The 19,604-nt window shown below is 38.9% G+C and overlaps 1 protein-coding gene across 3 annotated transcripts in view; it reads right to left on the reverse strand.

Moving 5' to 3' along the window:
• Window positions 1-4,908, reverse strand: part of Tmod2 (tropomodulin 2) — a 52,709-nt gene extending 47,801 nt beyond the window's left edge. For 2 of the 3 annotated variants that reach the window (XM_047541116.1, XM_047541117.1), the window contains exon 1: window positions 4,772-4,908. The gene's annotated coding sequence lies outside the window, so the exon portion shown is untranslated. Of the gene's footprint in view, window positions 1-4,236; window positions 4,252-4,771 lie in introns of those variants that run through there. The other variant, XM_047541118.1, reaches the window with a different exon arrangement.
• Between the last annotated feature and the right edge of the window lie 14,696 nt (window positions 4,909-19,604).

Below are 19,604 nucleotides of genomic sequence, written 5' to 3' on the forward strand. Positions count from 1 at the left end.
GTTTCTTGTCCTCTGTCTACCTCCATGCCTTCCACTTGGGCATATGTGTCTTTCTGGTTTGTTTTTGTTTTGTTTTGGGTACCAGGAATTGAACCCAGGAGCACTTAACCACTGAGCCGCATCCCCAGCTCTATTTTTTATTTTGAGATAGGGTTTCAGTAAGTTGCTTAGGGTCCTGCTAACTTGCTGAGGCTGGCCTCAAACTTGTGATCCTCCTGCCTCAGCCTCCTAAACCACCGGGATTACAGGCATGTGCCAACTGCGCATGGCTGCAACTTTTGGTTAAAACTGACTTTGGGAATTTATGGGCTTCTAACTTCGTGACTGGCACCATGGGTTTCCCGCTTTTATCCTTTGATTCACATCTATTCTTGGCTTCTGCTTGCTCATGTGTCTTTGACCTACCTAGCTTGTCTCTTCAGCATCTACCAGCCAAGTTTGGATTTACGCTTTGCTGTGATTTATGGGCTGTGTACACCTTAATGATTGCTTACCAAAGGACAGGCAAAACATCTAGCAACCGGTGTGCAATGGGAACTGCCCAGTCAGGAATGGGTGTTTATAAACAATGGGGGATGACCATACCCCCATGTCCTGGTGAAGAGCAGCCCAGTTCACACACTCCAGACTCCCCCAAGCACTCTGACAAGGGGCTTCCTGGTTCTTTCTTTGGTCTGGTGCTCCAATTCTGCTTCTTATGTTCAGGCTTGACATGGCTGGCCTTATGCCCTGTTCCAGGAGCTCCTGTCACCCACAATCCTGGAGATGACCTTCTCTTTCCCACCCCATCTCGCTGTCACTAGGGGAATCTAGGAAGATGTGTGACACACATGACACAATTCATAGGGCAATCTTAATGCCCAAACAGGAGGGCAAAACATATGAGAAGAAGTAACACCAAATCACAGCTTTGAGAAATGTTGTGCTGAAATGCAGGACCAAGACCAAGGATCTCAAAATGGATATTGGAAGAAAGGTGGAGTCTCCAGCTCCACTGAAGGGCAACAGCAGAAAATCCATCTAGTTTTACACAAACACAAAGTCTTCAAAATTATGTATAAATGACTTTCTGGTATACTGAAAATAAAAAATGGTTCATAATATACAAGCAAAGTGCTAATCAGTAGGGTCTATTGGAAGAAATGGGAAATTAAGGTTGGAAAAGTAGATCAAGATCAAATAGTTCATTAAAACCAGAATCTGAAATTTGAATTCTAATCTACAGGTAATAAGAAACAAATGACAGGGCTGGGGATATAGCTAAGTTGGTAGAGTGCTTGCCTTGCAAGCACAAGGCCCTGGGTTCAATCCCCAGCACTGAAAAAAAAAAAAAAAAAAAGAAAAAAAGAAACAAATGACAAAAATTTACAATCCACACATTTACTGAGATGCCCTGGTCCTCTACCCCAAAATGCACTGAAGGCAGTGTTTCCCAAAGTTAGTCCCATACAATGCTAGTCCCTCAAGATTTTTATTTTTTGCCTGGTGCAGTGGCACATCTCTATAATTCCAGGAACTTGGGACGGAGGCAGGAGGATTCTGAGTTGGAGGCCAACCTCAGTAATTTGGTGAGGCTCTGTCTCAAAATAAAAATAAAAAGGACTGGGGATACAGATTAGTGGTAAAGTGCCCCTGGGTTCAATTCCCAGTACAAAACAAAAAGGAGGGGCTGGGGTTGTGGTTTAGTGGTAGAGTGCTTGCCTGGCATGTGTGAGGCCCTAGGTTTGGTACTCAGAACTTCACATAAATAAATCAAATTTTTAAAAAAAGGATTTTTATATTTTTTCACTTAGTTTGAGAAAGATTCCATACCAAATCCTATAGACACTCTCACCCTACTTCCTTCTCCATGCTCAATGATCATGAAAAACACTGAATAGTCAAGAGCAAACAAAACTTATCAGTTTTGTTTACCACAGGGTTTCCCACGTCTGACTAGGTGCTTTCTTTTTCTTGTAACACCTATTAACATTCTATATTTGGGGAAATACTGATTGAGAAACTCACAGATCATGTACACATATGCTATATTAGGCATTCATACAAGTAAACATGCATACCTTAAATTATTATTTATACACACACACACACACACACTTCAGCTATAGCAAAATTATTCTCACAGTAAAGAAATTTGTATAAGAGAATAACTGTTGTCTTAAGAGTTAATTGTTTTCTTGTTCTGGTAATAGGGGTCTCTTCTGCCCAGGACTTTTATGACTTCTTTGAACAATTAGTCTATAAGGAAAACATTTGGTTATGTGTGATTTACTCCACAATTTCTGTTCTGTTCAAAAGCTAGATCAATTCTTTACCCAATACTTCCTTAACCCCAAATAAAATGAACCATTCTCTATATTCTCAAATTTACTATAGTAGCCTATCATTAACCATATAATTCCCTACAACACACTTTTTCTTTTTACTTATTTACTATCTCCAGTTTTGTACTTAAAAGCCCAAATTTACAGAAAATTAAAATGGTTCAATAAGCACCTGTATATGTTCTTGTTTTTTTTTAATAATTTTTAGGTGTCAGTGGACTTTTATTTTACTTATTTATATGTGGTGCTGAGGATGGAACCCAGTGTCTCACACGTGCTAGGCAAGTGTTCTACCACTGAGCCACAACTCCAGCCCAGCACCTGTATATGTTCTTAATTTACCATCTGTCTTCATTCTGCCACACAAGCTACATTCTTGCACCTTCTCTTCCACCCCTATGTATTTTTTCTGATTTGGCTGAAAGTTGTAAATATCAATACACTTCATCTCTACTATGAATATCTCCAAAGAATAAGGACAGACTATTACATAACCACAATACCATTATTACACCTAAGAAAATTAATATTAATTCAATATTACCTAATATTCCAGTCCATATTCTTGCCTCCAAATTGTCCTTTACAGTTTTTTTTTCTCATGTAGGATTCAAAGTTCACAGACCCCAATTCATTGTTATATCACAAGTATTTTAATCTACAATAGATTTCCCCTCACCCCAAATCTTTTTGACAGGAACACTATATAGGTGAAGTTAACACCTTATTACAAGAGGAGATTCCATAACAGGTGCAGCTAAACTTGATAATTTGGTTGAGTTGGTGACCTCCTAACCTCCCCATTATAAGGATACATTCTAAGTAATCTGTGGCGAGATACTTTGAAATAATTTGAAAATCCCCCTTCCCAACAACCTTCCACTTTTATTTTAGACCTGATGATGGAGTCCTTGTCTGGGTCAAGCATTAGACTAAGATCTGCACAGCACTGATTTTCTGCTTCTCTCATTTCTTCTATTGTGTATTTATTTTTCAAACAATGACCCATCACTGCACATCCTCCCTTCTCCTACTATATCTTCTCTCTGGTTATTTCTCCTAGAGCTTCCTCCCCCACCTTCTTGCTGATCACATTTGATAGCTCAGGCCCAGCTAACCCTTTATCTGCTGATCACATCACCTCATCTTCAGCAAAAGAAAAACCACCACATTGTGGCTTACCAATCACAGTAACTTACAAAAATTAAAATTCAAAATTTACTGGGTTAAACTGAAGAGAATAGATAGGGGAAATCAGTTTTATTTATTTTTTTTAATTAGATTGCCTAAGCCCTAAAAGAAAATCCTCCTCACTAGGGCAAAGCTTCTTGTTCTGTCACAATCAGGCTTTTTGTGATAGTGTTAAACAGAAGCACCCTCATTTCTTCAGTTCCCTGATATGAGAATCTAGGAAGAAACGAAGTTTAGAAATCATTTAGTCAAATGCTCCCATTTCACATGGTGAAATCAGCTCAGAGAGGTGAAGGGACTTAAGCAGGGTCCCTCAACGTCTTCATGGTGGAATTACGACAGGGGCAAGGTTTCTAAAATACCCACTTTGATGTCTTGTTCATCCCTATGCAAGGGCCTCATGAATCAGATATTTAATAGGCCCAGAAGACGCTGTAGCATTTATAGCCTTTTAACTGCTAATTTGAATTTTAACCACATTATCTTCCCATCTTTCAATATTTCAAGTAAAATTTTCCATTAAGAGGTTCTTATTTAAAAAAAAAAAAATCAACCTTCATTTTTGCAGGTCAACAGGGAAAATTTAGGCAGCTCCGGGAGCACATACCACCATTACTTTAACCAGAAAATGATAACAATGATCATGATAATAATAATATTTAATAGCAACCATTATTATTATGATGATGATGATGATCATCATCATCATTGTCTCGAGAACCTGCATGAGGCAGCTTTACGGGAGGTTGAAACGCCCTGCTAGTGACAGCTCCAGATATCTCTGGAAAAGACGCCGGCGGAGTCCACCCTTCTTCGTCGCCTGCTTTCACGAGGCCATGAGATGCGTAAGACTCAGGGAGCGTATCACACGTTCACAGGAGAAGAGAAAGTGGGGAACAAAGCCCAGCATGGAAAAAAACAGCCCCGCAGCCCGAGGGGACAGGAGACCGCGCCCTCACTGCAGCGGCTGTGCTGGTGGCCGATTGCCGCAGAACTGCAGTGCGGGGCGTGGGACCCACACCAGCCCGCTGCCTCCCTCCCGCGCCACCCGCGCGCTGCACCCGGCCGCTCCGCGCAGCCCTCGGGGCTGGGAGGCAAGAAACGGCCGGCACTGAGCGCCCGCTTGGCCGAGCGCCGACACCGCGGAGCATCCTCCAGCGGACAGCTAGGGCGCGGCGGCCACCGCGCTGTGGGCGCGAGGGCTGCAGCCGGAGGATGGCCCGAACCAGTCCCCATCTGCCCCCCGGAGCGCTCACCCGTCTGTGCGCTCATCCCGGAGCCAGCGGTGCTAGCCGTCAGTCGTCAACCCCGAGGTAGTGGGGTCGGATGAGCCGGGGCGGCGCCGTGGCCGGGGCAGGCGCGGCGATCAACAGGCGGCTCCCGGCCGGGCGCGGCGCCGGGGCGCGCGGCTGCAGCGGAGCAGGCTGGGAAGCGTAGTTCCCGGTGGCGCGCAGCGGCCGCGCGGAGGCAGGACCCCCGCCCACGCAGCAAAGGTTCTGCGGTCCTCACTTTTCCCGCACTAACCCAGCAGATGTCCTCTGGTAGAATCGGGGTCCTCACTTATCGGCGTTTTGCAAGGATGGAAGAGCCTCAGCTTGGGGAAAAGGTTTTGTAGGCTCCTTTGAGGTGCTCGAGGCTAAGGATGGGGTGGGTGTCAGAGACTTGTCAAGCTTGTAAGGAGCGGCTGAGTGAGTGAGCATCATTACGTGGAGCCTTGTTAAGACGGGGCTCAGGAACAGACTAGACCTGCTCGAGGATTTACTGGTTGGGCGGGGGCGTGGGAAGGAGGAGTAGCTGAGTTAATTGCCTCTGGAAGAGAGATAAGCAAGGTGGGATTTAATGAGTTTAAAGTTATGTCCTGAGGATGTCGGGGAGCCCACGCACACGTGGTGGCTTCACTACTTGTGAAACTGGACGGTTTAGCCTATCTAAGACTTTAGCATCCTCATCCGTAAAATAGGCTTAAAGATTAAAGATGTAGTGAGGATTAAGGACTCATAACATATGACTATGTCAAGCACTTAGTGCATACCCAATAAGGGTTCCTTTCTTGGAAGTTACAAGGGAGTTCTTGGGCACATCTACCAGGAATGTCCTGCATATAGTGCTAAACTAAAGAGAGATGGACCTCATTGGGCTGAGTAACTGTTAAAATCCACTGGATTTATTACTAGTCGTTTATCCCCTTTCCTTCGTCCCTGAATATGTACTGAGATGTCCTCTCCCCTACCTATTTCTTAGGAGCTGCAAGATATTGTCTACTTTCTGAAGCATCAGAGTTGGGTGGGATGACAGAACAAAACCAAAATTATGAAGATACATGACATAGTAGGATTTCCTTCCAGAAGCTTGTTCTAATTATATGTAGTTTTTCCTCCTTTTTAATCCCTTGCTGCACGCTCTGATTATAACCTCTGCTTATGGCACTTATCTTGACAGTTTCAGATATTTTGAGTTTTGTTAATTTGCTACTATGCAGTGTTTCACATTATGGTGGAATTTGCACTTAGAGATGAGGTGGAGGAAAATGAACCAAGGATGCAGCATGGCTGTGTAATCCTGAAACAGGCAAAGGGTGAATGAAGGTGAAACAGCACTGTAGTCAAGCATGAGGCATACAGCAATCATGTGACCAAAATAAAGTGCTGTAAATTCTATATTTAAAAATAATAATGCCACTTGGCATTTACAAAAATATTCTCCTATTCATGTTCTCATTTGATTTTTGCAACAAACCTGTGAAATGGACAGGAAGAGGTATTTTTCTTCAGAGTTATGTGAAGCATACAGAGGTGATATGACTTACTTAAGGTCCTCAGCTGGTCAATAAGCATAGGGTGCCCTTATGTTTTCCTTTGTACATTTCAGAATAGGACCATATCTTTCCTGGCAGGTGGGATGAATCAGAAAATAAAGTTAATTCTCTAAAGCTCTTAGAACTAGTGTGATGAACTCTGGCACACAGTAGCTGATGACTTGAGAGATCAGTGTTGTTTCCACTATCAGTTGTGGTAATAGTCTGTAGTAAGGACTCCTTGCCAGGATGACAAATCTGAGCTGAAAAGAATTAAATGAAATGGTGGTACGACCAAACCCATTTAAATCATGTTCTCAAGTTTTCCCATTTATTTGTTACTCCATATAACAGACAGGTTGTCTGACATTTTTTTTTTATTGTATTGTCTGACTTTTTAATGTCATATGTTTGTTAAATATTGTGCCTTTTAAAAAATAAGAACAGAGCTACTTACAGATCCAGTCAACCATTTTCTAGAGAAAGCTGATGGTAGACTGAAAATAATGAAGCAGTTTTATTCATATTGTAACAAAGAGTAGTAACGATACTTGGTAGTATGCTATCTTTTTCTTTGGTTTTCTCATGGTTCTGGTTACATGTGATGAAATGAATGTAACATAACATTACTTCAGAAGTAGGTTGTGAAAGGAAGTAGACATTGAAATTATTTCTTAAGTTAAAGACATAGTTGGCAGCCAAAGACAGGATAGGAGAGCTATCCTGTACTGCCAGAGTCATGTGTAAACTCCAGAAGAACACTGACACCAAACTAAAGAAGGAAAGCTGTGAGAAGGAACTTCTGGTCAACCTCTGTCCCATGAGGGCTGGAAGCTAGCTTATGTTGATGAACGGATGAATGAGGATAAGTGACGTCCCCAGACCTTATTATTTTTATTTTTTAAATTTTGAGACAGGGTCTAAGTTACTTAGGGCCTCTCTAAATTGTTGAGATTGACCTTGAATTATTTGTGATCCTTCTGTGTCAGTCTCCCTCAGCCTCTCAAGTGATGGGATTACAGGTGTGACCACTGTGCAGGCTTACCCGTTCTATTTTTAATGTTAAAACTTAATGGGAGAAGAAGATCAACAATTAATCAACAAACATATGAAAAAATGTTCACCATCTTTAGTAATAAGAGAAATGCAAATCAAAACTACCCTAAGATTCCATCTCACCCCAATTAGAATGGTGATTTTCAAGAATACAAGCAACAATAGGTGTTGGAGAGGATGTGGGGAAAAAGGTACACTCATACATTGCTGGTGGGGCTGCAAATTAGTGCAGCCACTCTGGAAAGCAGTGTGGAGATTCCTTAGAAAACTTGGAATGGACCCACCGTTTGACCCAGCTATCCCACTCCTTGGCCTATACCCACAGGACTTAAAATCAGCATACTACAGAGATACAGCCACATCAGTGTTCATAGCTGCTCAATTCACAATAGCCAGACTGTGGAACCAACCTAGATGCCCTTCAATTGATGAATGGATAAAGAAACTGTGATATATATATATACAATGGAATATTAGTCAGCTATAAAGAATAATAAAATTATGGCATTTGCAGGCAAATGGATGAAATTGGAGAATATCATGTTAAGTGAGATAAGCCAATCTCAAAAATCCAAAAGATGAATGATCTCACTGATAAGCGGATGATGACACATAATGGGGGGTGGGAGGGGGGCAAGAATGGAGGAAGGAGGGACAGTATAGAGGGAAAAGAGAGGTGGGAGGGGTGGGAGGGGTGGGGGGGAAGGAAAAAAATAATGGAATGAATCAAACATTATTACCAATGTATGATTATGCAAATGGTATGCTGTTACTCCATGTACAAACAGAAACAACATGTATCCCATTTGGTTACAATAAAAATAAATTTAAAAAAAAACTTAATGGGAGAACAGTATTATCCCCACCTCATGCTGGGGATTGAACCCAGGGTCTCTGCACATGCTAGTCAAGTGCTCTACCAATGGGCTACAGCCCCAACCCTATTTAGTCTTTAAGTCTAATGTCAATGTCATACTTTTTTTTTTTTTTTTTTTTTAAAAGAAAGAATCTGAGCCAGGTCTACACCTTAGTTGAAACCCATCATCATTTCTGGACCATATCTTATATGTTTAACTTTTTAACTTTCATCTTGGAAAATGAAAGTGTAGAACTGGAACAGAACTCCTAGAGCTAGAAGGGATTTTACTGATCATCTTGTGTTGCCTGTTCTTCATGTAAGTGAGGAAGTCCATATATTGAGACAACAAATGTCACATGGCAAAAAGTAAAACAAAAAAATCTATGTGGCAGTTACAGTGAAGTAGTTTAAATTTTCAAAATGGGATATGTATCATACCTCATACCTACTAACAGGTAGTAGGTGCTGTGGGTTACCTACTCAACTTTCCACTCTCACATTTTTCTTTGGAGTCCTGTATGTGTGTTTTTCCATCAGCGATGGTGGCACTAACATTACCTCAGAGGTAATGAATGAATGAATGAGCTTATTTTGGGCAAAAGGAATAGGATCCGCTTAACTGTAGAAGATTAGGAGTGGCACCTGGCTCTGTTCTGGCCAGTAAGACTGAGGAGAGGTCTGCTGAAAGAACTTCTGGGAAAGGTTTTATTGTTCTTAAGCAGAGACACATAGGGAAACCTGGTAGAGACTCCACTGGATACTGTTGTATCTGGCTTTGTGACCTGAAGTTAGAATGACCATCTTAAAACCATCAGAGGATCCAGCCTTAGGACCCAAATCAACACACTGATATGAAGAGACAGAATGAACTGGGGTCTGCCATTGTCAAGTCAATAAACCAATCAGCCTTGGTAGTGTCCCGCTTCTGTATTTCTTGTTATATGAGATAATAAATATCTGTATTATTGAGTCAATTTGAAATATGTTTTCTGTCATTTGAAGCTGAAGGCATCCTAAGTGTTACAGGTGAAACCTGAATGTAAGTTCTTTGGTGGACTGAAAGACTACTTCCTAGAACTGATAAAAACAACCATCCATCACAAAATCACAGGCAAAGGAAATGTGAGTGCTTCTTATCGCATCATAGATAACAACACAGATTTTAACATCAGACGACATGAATTTGAACCCAGGTATTTATTGGTAGTTTGTGGCACAATTTTTTATACTTCTCTACACCTTATTTTCTTCAACTTTATACTAAGGATAATAATACTACAGGGGAATGTGGAGGAAAAAAAGTAATATTACATAGGGATGTTATAAAGATCAAATGAGATAATTTGTGTGAAGTATGCTACAAAGTTTGTTAGGACTATAAGAGCAGCAACTGTGTTGATGATGTATGAATCAAATCTCATTCATAATGTAATGGGCAGCAAGCATTTTAAATTGAATCACTATGTAATAGTGATCATGTTAAATGACACACAGTGATGCCATCAGCAAAATCCAGAATATGGGAAACTAAGTCACAAACAACACAGTTTCTTTGATTAGTTGCAAGAAAAATAAAACAGTGAAAAAGAGCTTATAGGTAGATAGAAATATAATAGACAACCAAAGGAATATGTGGATCTTCATTTGAACAAAGTAACTGTTTAAAAAAAATACATTAATGACACAATTGGGGGAAATATGAACACAGGATGTTTGATTATATGAAGGTTCTATTTAAAATGTTTTGGATGTGATAATGGCGTCGTGATGTTTTTTAGAGTCCTTATCTTTTGAAGTGATAAACTGAATATTTACAGAAGAAATAATATGCCAGGTGCAGTGGTGCACACATGTAATCCCAGTAACTCAAAAGGCTGAGGCAGGAGGATCCCAAATTCAAGGCCAGCCTAGCACTTAGTGAGGCCCTGTCTCGAAATTTAAAAAATAAAATAAAGGGGCTGGAGTTGTGGCTCAGTGGTAGAGTGCTTGCCCAGTACACGTGAGGCCCTGGGTTCCATCCTCCGCACCACATAAAAATAAATAAGTAAAATAAAGGTAATGTGTCCATCTACAACTAAAAAAAAAGTCAAATTAAAGTACCACTGGCGATGTAGCTCACTGGTAACCCCCCTCCCCCAGGGTTCAATCTCTAGTACTGAAAAAAAAAAAAAAATTCCAGGATTAGAGTGAGGTTACCATGGCAGGATGGAGGTATAGGTGAAACACGACTGGTTGCATTTTGGTAATAGTTGAAGATGAGTAATAGGGTTTTGCTAAACCATCCTCTTTACTTTTTCTTTTTTAAAAATACTGTTTTATTAAGATATTCCATGCACCATAAATTCACTCTTTTATTTATTTATTTATTTGCAGTGCTGGGGATTGAATCTTAGGCTAAGCAGGTTAGGCAAGTGCTCTACCACTGAGCCACATCCCCAGTCCCTAAATTCACTCTTTTAAGGTGTACGATTCAATGTTTATTAGTATATTCACAGTTATATAACTAGCACCCAGTCTAACTCTAGAATATTTTCTAAACCCCCAAAGAAACTCCACACACGCTAGTAGTCACTCCTCATTCCTCCCACACTCCCACTAATCTTTTTTCTGTCTTCTCTAGATTTGCTTATCCTAGATATTTCACACAAACAGATCCTAATACCAAAACCAGACAAAGAGACAATAAGAAAGAAAAATCACAGACCAGTATCTTTCATGAATATGGATAGTAAAGTCCCCAACAAAATATTAGCAAATTGGGGATCAATGCTTGCCAAATGATTCTGTTATATTATGTGCATCTATGTGTATGTAACAACAAAGTCCACTATTATGTATAATTATAATATAGCAATAGAAATATGGAAAAAGAAAAAGTATTAGCAAATTGAATTTGACGATGTATACAAAGAATAATACACCAAGACCAAATGGGATTTATTCTAAGTATAAGCACAGTACATCATTCAAAAATCATTAATCTAATTTATCACATCAATAGGCTAAAGAAGAAGAAAAGAAACATATTAACATATCATTGGTGGAGTAAAAAGCATTTGACAAAATCTAACATGGATTCATGATAAAAATCTCTCAGCAAACTGGGGATAAAGGGAAACTCCCTCAATTTGATAAAGAATATCTATAAAAACTCTAAAGCTAACATCATACTTAATGGTAAGAATCCAGATGTTACGCCTAACATTAGGAGCAGGGCAGGGATGCCCTCTGTTGATACACCCATTCAACGTGATACGACAATCTCTAGCTAATGCAATAGGACAAGACAGGCTGGCTGAAAGCAGTGGGTACACAGATTGGAAAGGAAGAAATAAAACTGTCTGTTAATAAATACTGCCTCTATAAAAATCCCAAAGAATCATTACTGAAAACTCCTGCAACTAAACTATATCAAAGTTGTAGGATACAAAATAATAATATTTGTTTGGGGGGGATTCTGCAGATTGAACCCAAGGACATTTTACCATTGAACGACATCCCTAGCCCTTTTCATTTTTTTATTTTCAGACAGGGCATTGCTAAGTGCCTGAGGCTGTGCACCACTGTGACTGATGCTGAGATACAAAAGTAATAGTCAAAAGTCAAGTGCTGCTAGACGTGGTGGTGCACACCTGTGATCCCAGTGGCTCAGGAGGCTGAGGCAGGAGGATCTCAAATTCAAAGCAGCCCAATCACTTAGTGAAGCCCTAAGCAACTTATCAAGACCCTGTTTCAAAGTTAAAAAAATAATAAAAGGGCTTGGGATGTGATTCAGTGATTAAGTGCCCCTGGGTTCAATCCCTGGCATCCCCCCAAAAAATAATAATAAAAAATAATAATAGAGAGAGAGAGAGAGAGAGAGAGAGAACTGGAGCCCAGAATAAACTTAAACATACTGAACTGATCTTTGACAAAGGAGCAAGGGCAGGTCAGTGGAAAAAGGCTGGACTTCCCACCAAATGATGCTGGAACAATTAGACATCCACATGCAAAACAATGACCTCAACACAGACTTTACTCTGTTCACAAAAATTAACTCAACGTGGATCACAGACCTAAATGTGAGATACAAAACTATAAAACTTCCACAAGATAACAGAGGAGGAAATGTTGGCAATGTTAGATTTGGCAATGACTTTAGACGTGAGATCAAATACATGACCCATGAAGGAAAAAATAGTTGATAGAAGATACAGACAAAATACACTGTTAAAGAAATGAAAAGACAGGCCACAGATTGGGAAAAATATTTTAAAAACATATATTTGATAAAGGACTTGTATCCAAAATATGTGAATAACTCTTAAGGGGTCAACAAAAGGAAAATGACCAGCTTAATTTTAAAAATGAGCAAAAGATCTGAACAGACACCTCAGCAAAGAAGGAAAAATAGATGGCAAATAAGCATATAAAAAAATGATCAACATCATTCATCATTAGAGAACTGTAAATTATAACGCCAATGAGATACCCCCACACACCTATTAAAATAGCTGATATTCAAAACACTGACACCAAATGCTGGTGGTGATGTGGACCTACAGGAACTCTCTTTCATTGCTGACAGGAAGCAAAATAGTACAGCTGTTTTCAAAGTCAGTTTGTTAGTTTCTCACACAGCTAAATACAGGTTTACTATATAATCTAGCAATTGTGCTCCTAGGTATTTATCCAAATGAGCTAAAACTTATGTCCACACATAGACCTGTACACAGATGTTCATAGTTTCCAAAAATTGAAAACAACAAAGATGTCTTTCCATAAGTGAATGGAAAAACAAATTGTGGTACATTCATACAATGAAACACTGCTAAATGATATGAAGAAATGAGTTCTCAAACCACAAAAAGACAGGAAGAATTGTTATTGCATATTGTTAGGCATATAAAGCCAGTTCGAAAGGTTATATAGACTGTATGATTCCAACTGCATAACATTCTGGGAAAGACAAAACTACAGAGACAGTAAGGGTCAGTGTTTTCCAAGTGTTCAGGCCAAGGAATCCCCTGTGATTCACCTTTATGAACAGAGGTGGCTGTAGTGTGTTCATTTTCACAACTCTATAAGATGCAATTATAAACACGAAGTATAAATGCTTATGGGATGCAATGAAAGCAGTGCTATAAATGCCTACATTAAGAAAGAGCAAGGCCTCTCCCAAAGGAAGGGGGCTCCCTGGAAATAGTCATCAAAACTTTACCTGCACTTGATAGCAAGTGCCCTTGGTGCCCTATCCATATCACCGGGGATTGCTGGAGGCTGTGCTTTTTCCAGACTTCCAACTGGCAACAACTATATCTCTTTCTCTGCCCACCAGAGCCTACTCTGCCCACATTCAGGGCAAGTCAGAAGCACCACAGGATTAACACCTTCTCCCCACCCAGATCAACCCTCAATCAATAATTATTGATGTTCCCCACACACTCCTCTCCTTGGCTAGGATAACAAAGGTGCATGCTCTTCATTATCTCCCAGAACTTTTCCATGGAATTAAACTTGCCTTCCCCAGCTTATTTCCCCCACCTATGGGAAAATATAAGCATATGAAAAAATGATCAACATTATTCATCATTAGAGAACTGTAAATTATTTTGTGGGAACACTTCTTAAATAAACTTTTTCCATTTAAAAAGAAAGAGAGAGAGAGAGAGAGAGAGAGAGAGAGAGAGAGAGAGAGAGAGAAGAAGAAGAAGAAGAAGAAGAAGAAGAAGAAGAAGAAGAAGAAGAAGAAGGAGGAGGGAGTGAATGAAGGAAGGAAGGAAGGAAGGAAGGGAGGGAGGAAAGAAGAAAGAATGAGTTGGGCTCAGTGGTGTGTGCCTCTAATCTCAGTGATTTGGGAGGCTGAGGCAGGAGAATGGCAAGTTCCAGGCCAGCCTTGTAATTTAGGTTCTAAGTAATTTAGTGATACCCTGTCTCAAAATAAAAAATAAAAAGGAACGCAGATGTAGCTCACTGGTAGAGTACCCCTGGGTTCAATACCCAATACAAAACAAACAAACATACAAAAAAGACAGGAAAAGAATGAAATAACTCAGCTCTATAACCTCACTTTATTCCTTGATAAGCTAGAAAAAGAATAGCAAATCAAGTTCAAAGCTAACAGCGGAGGGGAATAAAAATTAAAGTTAACATAAGCAAAACAGGTTAGAAAAATAATAGAAACCCTGGTCTTTGAAAACTGACAAATCTTTAGCTAAACTGACAAAGAAAAACAAAAGGAGGTGCAAATAATAAAATCGGGAATGAAAGTGGGGACATGGTACTGACCAGACAGAATGACGAATGAGAGATGGTTATGAATAATTGTATGCTGATGAATTAGCCTACACGAAGTGAACAGATTTCTAGAAGCGCACAAATTATCTAAACTGAATCAAGAAGAGACTGAAATCTTAGTGACCTACAACAAGAAAAGAGATTGAATTCAACTCTGTCCCAACAGAGCAAAGACCAGGACCAGATGGCTTCACTGGTGAATTCTACAAAAAATTTAAAGAATTAACACCAATTCTTTTTTAATGCTTAAAAAAAAAAAAATAGAACTGAAGAGAGCACTTCCAAATTCATTGTATGAGTCCAGTATCACCTTGTTACCAAAACCAGAGAAAACACCAGAAAAACAGATCAATATTCCTTATGAATCTTCAACAAAATACAAGGAAACTGAATCCAACAGCACATCAAAAGGATTATACACCATGACCAAGTGGGATTTACCCCAGAAATGCAGGTTCTTTAACATAAGAAAATCAGCACCATATTTACAGAACACATCTTATTTATAGAACAAAGGGGAAAACATTATCATCTCAATTGATGCAGGAAAGACATTTGGCAATATCAGCGCACATAAGTTATTTTTTTTAAACTCTCAGAAAACAGGGAATGGAAGGAAAATTCCTCATCATGATAAGGATATTTATGAATAAACCACAGCTTTCCTACTCAGTGGTGAAAATAAAAAAATCAGTAAGGACATAAGGATACCATGTCCTCTTTCCTCTTTCACCACTGCTGTTTATCATTTTACTGGACATTTGGCACGAACTAGTAGACAAGAGAAAGAAAGAAGTAAAAGGCATCTAAATTGGCAAAGAAGAGGTAAAACTGTTTCTATTTGCAGATCACATGATTCTATATATAGAAAACCCCAAAGGATCCACAAGAAAGCTACTATAGCTAATAAAAGAATTCAGCAAATTTGTAGACAACAAGATTAACATACACACAAATCAGATGCTTCTATCCACCAGCAATGAACAATTGGAAAAGAAAGTTAAGAAAGAAATCTCATGCACAGTAGTATCTAAAAGAATAAAATGACTAGGAATAGACTTAACCAAGGAGGTGGAAGGCTTGTGCTTTGGAAATTAAAAAACTTATCTACAAAATGAAAACACTAGTTTTGGCATAAGGAGAGACTTATGGACCCATGGAGAAGAATTGAGAGTTCAGAAATAAACCATATATCTAGGGCCAGTTGGTTCTTCTATTTTCCTTTTGACAGTGCAGGGAATCGAACCCAAGGTGTAATGAAGGCTAGCCACAAACTCTATCACTGAGCAATATCCCCAGTTGGTTTTTGACAAGAGCAATAAATCCAAGTAATGGACAAAGAATGGTTTTTTCACATGATGCTGGGAAAACTTGATTTTCTTATGCAAAAGAATGAATTTGGTCTCCTATCTCAAGCCAATTTAAAAAATTAATTCAAAACTGATTAGTGACACAAATATGAGAGTCAAGACCCTAAAACTCAGAAGAAAACATATGTGTACATTTTCATGACCTTGGATTGGCAATGGATTTTTGGTTATGATACCAAAGCATAAACAATTTAAAGAATAAAGTTAAACTTCATTAACATTGAAAATATTTTGTCTATCAAAAGGCATTAACCAAAAATGAAGGGGTTGGGAATGTAGCTCAATGGTCGAGTGCATACTTAGTACATAAAAGGCCTTCAATTAAATCCCCAGTGCCCCCCCAAAATGTGGAAATACAACCTACAGAATGTGGAAAAACACTGTAAGTCATATATTTGATAAGGGTTTAATATATATAAAATACCTACAATGCAAAACCAAAAGAGACAAAACCCCAAATGAAAAAAAATGGACAAAGAATTCGAATGGACATTTCAAAGAAGATAACCACATGGCAAATGAGCATGTGAGGGCTGGGGTTGTAGCTCAGTGGTAGAGCGCTTGCCTAGCATGTGTAAGGCACTGGGTTCGATCCTCAGCACCACATACAAATAAATGAATAAATAAAGGTATTGTGTCCATCTACAACTAAAAATATTTTTTTCATTTTAATTTATTTTATTATAAACAAATGGGATACATGTTGTTTCTGTTTGTACATGGAGTAACAGCATACCATTTGCGTAATCATACATTTACAAAGGGTAATGATGTTTGATTCATTCTGTTATTTTTTCCTCCCCCCCACCCCACCCACCCCTCTTTTCCCTCTATACAGTCCCTCCTTCCTCCATTCTTGCCCCCCTCCCACCCCCCATTATGTGTCATCATCCACTTATCAGTGAGATCATTCGTCCTTTGGTTTTTTGAGATTGGCTTATCTCACTTAGCATGACATTCTCCAATTTTATCCATTTGCCTGAAAATGCCATAATTTTATTATTCTTTATAGCTGAGTAATATTCCATTGTATATATATACACCACAGTTTCTTTATCCATTCATCAATTGAAGGACATCTAGGTTGGTTCCACAATCTGGCTATTGTGAATTGAGCTGCTATGAACATTGATGTGGCTGTATCTCTGTAGTATGCTGGTTGTAAGTCCTTTGGGTATAAGCTGAAGAGTGGGATAGCTGGGTCAAATGGTGGGTCCATTCCAAGTTTTCTAAGGAATCTCCACACTGCTTTCCAGAGTGGCTGCACTAATTTGCAGCCCCACCAGCAATGTATGAGTGTACCTTTTTCCCCACATCCTCGCCAACACCTGTTGTTGCTTGTATTCTTGATAATCGCCATTCTAATTGGGGTGAGATGGAATCTTAGTGTAGTTTTGATTTGCATTTCTCTTATTACTAAAGATGGTGAACATTTTTCATATGTTTGTTGATTGCTTGTAGATCTTCTTCTGTGAAGCGTCTGTTAAATATTTTTTTAAAAATATGTGAAATGATGCTCAACACTGTTAGTCATTAGTGAGATGAAAATTAAAACCAAAATGAGATCTGGGAGTGTGGCTCAGTGGTAGGGTACTTGCCTACCATATGTGAAGCCCTAGGTTTCATCCCCAGCCCACTACACACACACACACACACACACACACACACACACACTCACAATCCACACTCCAAGAAAACCCAAAATGGATGAGATACCATCTCACATATTAGAACAGCTACAATAATTTTTTGGGGGGATAGGTAACAGGAATTGAACTCAGGGGCACTCAACCACCGAGCCACATCCTCAGTCCTGTTTCGTATTTTATTTAGAGACAGGGTCTCACTGAGTTGCTTAGCACCTCACCTTTGCTGAGGCTGGCTTTAAACTCGCAATCCTCCTGCCTCAGTCTCCCGAGTCACTGGGATTACAGGTGTGTGCCACTGCACTGTCTACGATAATATTTTTAAAAGGAAAATTGCAAATACTAGTGAAGATATGAGGAAATACATTGCTGGTGAGAATGTAAAATGGTATAGATACTATGGAAAACATTTTGGTTGTTTTTGCTCAAAAAGCCAAACATAGAATTACCATATGACCCAGTAATTCCACTCAAAGGTATCTACCCAAAGGAATTGAAAGCAGAGATGGGAATAGATACTTGTATATCAATGTTCATACTATGCCAGTTGGTATACTTTTGGCTAGTGTGTATATAAATATTGTATAGAATCTTAAATATATGTATAACTTCGAGTATAGAATATTTATATGCTTAATTTTTATAATCTATTTGGTTCCTGATTTTCATATAAAATTAGTTTAATTTTATATAATGCAGTATACTTCAAATATTTTATTCATATGTTTCTGATTTCTTGGAATATCTGTATCCTGTCTCATTTTCTAACTTATTTGATTTTCTCTAAGGTGTCTTTTTGTTAGGCAAAATATTTGATTTTAATTTTGTCTTATTAATCTTTTCTCTGAGTACTCTATTTTTGCCTTACAGAAGAAACCCTTTCTTACCCTGAGGTTTTATTTCTCTGTACGTTCTTCTAAAAGTCTTAAAGTTTTGTCTTTCTCAATTAAGTTTTTATCTGAAACTAAATTTTGTGTATAGTAGGGAGTACAGATGTGGAGGAGCAATTGTCTTGGTTTTATATATTTCATAAACTATTCCCTAGTGATAGTCAATGCCATCTTTGCCACAGATGAAGTCCTCATATGTTTATGGTTCTGTTTCCTGGTTGGACTATTCTTTCTTTTATGTTTTTATTAGTGCATTATAATTATACATAATAGCAGGACTCATTGCGACATATTCATACATGCACATAACATAGTTTGGTCAATTTAATTCCCCAGTACCTCCTCTTCCCTTCCCCTTGATCCCCATCATCTGCTCCAGTGGTCTTCCTTCTGTTTTCTATGAGATCCCTTTTTTAATTCCTTTTTTCTATCTTCTGCATATGAGAGTAAGCATTCAATCCTTGACTCTCTGAGTCTGGCTTATTTCACTTAGCATGATGCTCTCCAGTTCCATCATGACTGCACTATTTCTTTTATTTTTTTCAGGGTTTACTATTTATTTATTCATTTTTTAGATTTATTTATTTTGATTCATTGTAAACAAGTGAGGTACAATTTGTTTCTCTGGTTGTACATGAAGTAGAATCATACCATTTGTGTAGTCATACATTTACATAGGGTAAAGATGTTTGTCTCATTCTGTTACAAAATTCCACTCTTTTTTTTGTGTGTGTGTGTGTGTGTGGTACTGGGGCTTGAATTCAGGGCCTTGTGCATGCGAGGCAAGCACTCTACCCACTGAGCTATATTCCCAGCCCCATGGTTGCACTATTCTTATCCATTAGTCCCTCAGCAAGAATGTCACCCTCTATTAAATATCTTTCTTGACGTACTGGGGACTGAACTCAGGGATGCTCTCCAGCACTTTTTATTTTTTGTTTTTTTATTTTAAGACAGGATCTCACTGGCCTAGAACTGGTGATCCTCATGCCTCAGGCTCCTGAGTAGGTAGGATTACAGGCATGTTTCACAGAAGCTGGCTTCTATATCTTTATGTATTGGTTTAAGCAAATTGTTGATGGCTCTGCTTTTTAGGTCTCTCTTGTTTTGATACATAAGGCTGTATGCAATCTTTTAACTACCTGGCTCAATTATGAATTTCATTTAAATATTTGATCTAAATTGTAGGTATTTGTAA

This window comes from Sciurus carolinensis, chromosome 2 (assembly GCF_902686445.1).
Source record: "Sciurus carolinensis chromosome 2, mSciCar1.2, whole genome shotgun sequence".
Taxonomy (NCBI): domain Eukaryota; kingdom Metazoa; phylum Chordata; class Mammalia; order Rodentia; family Sciuridae; genus Sciurus; species Sciurus carolinensis.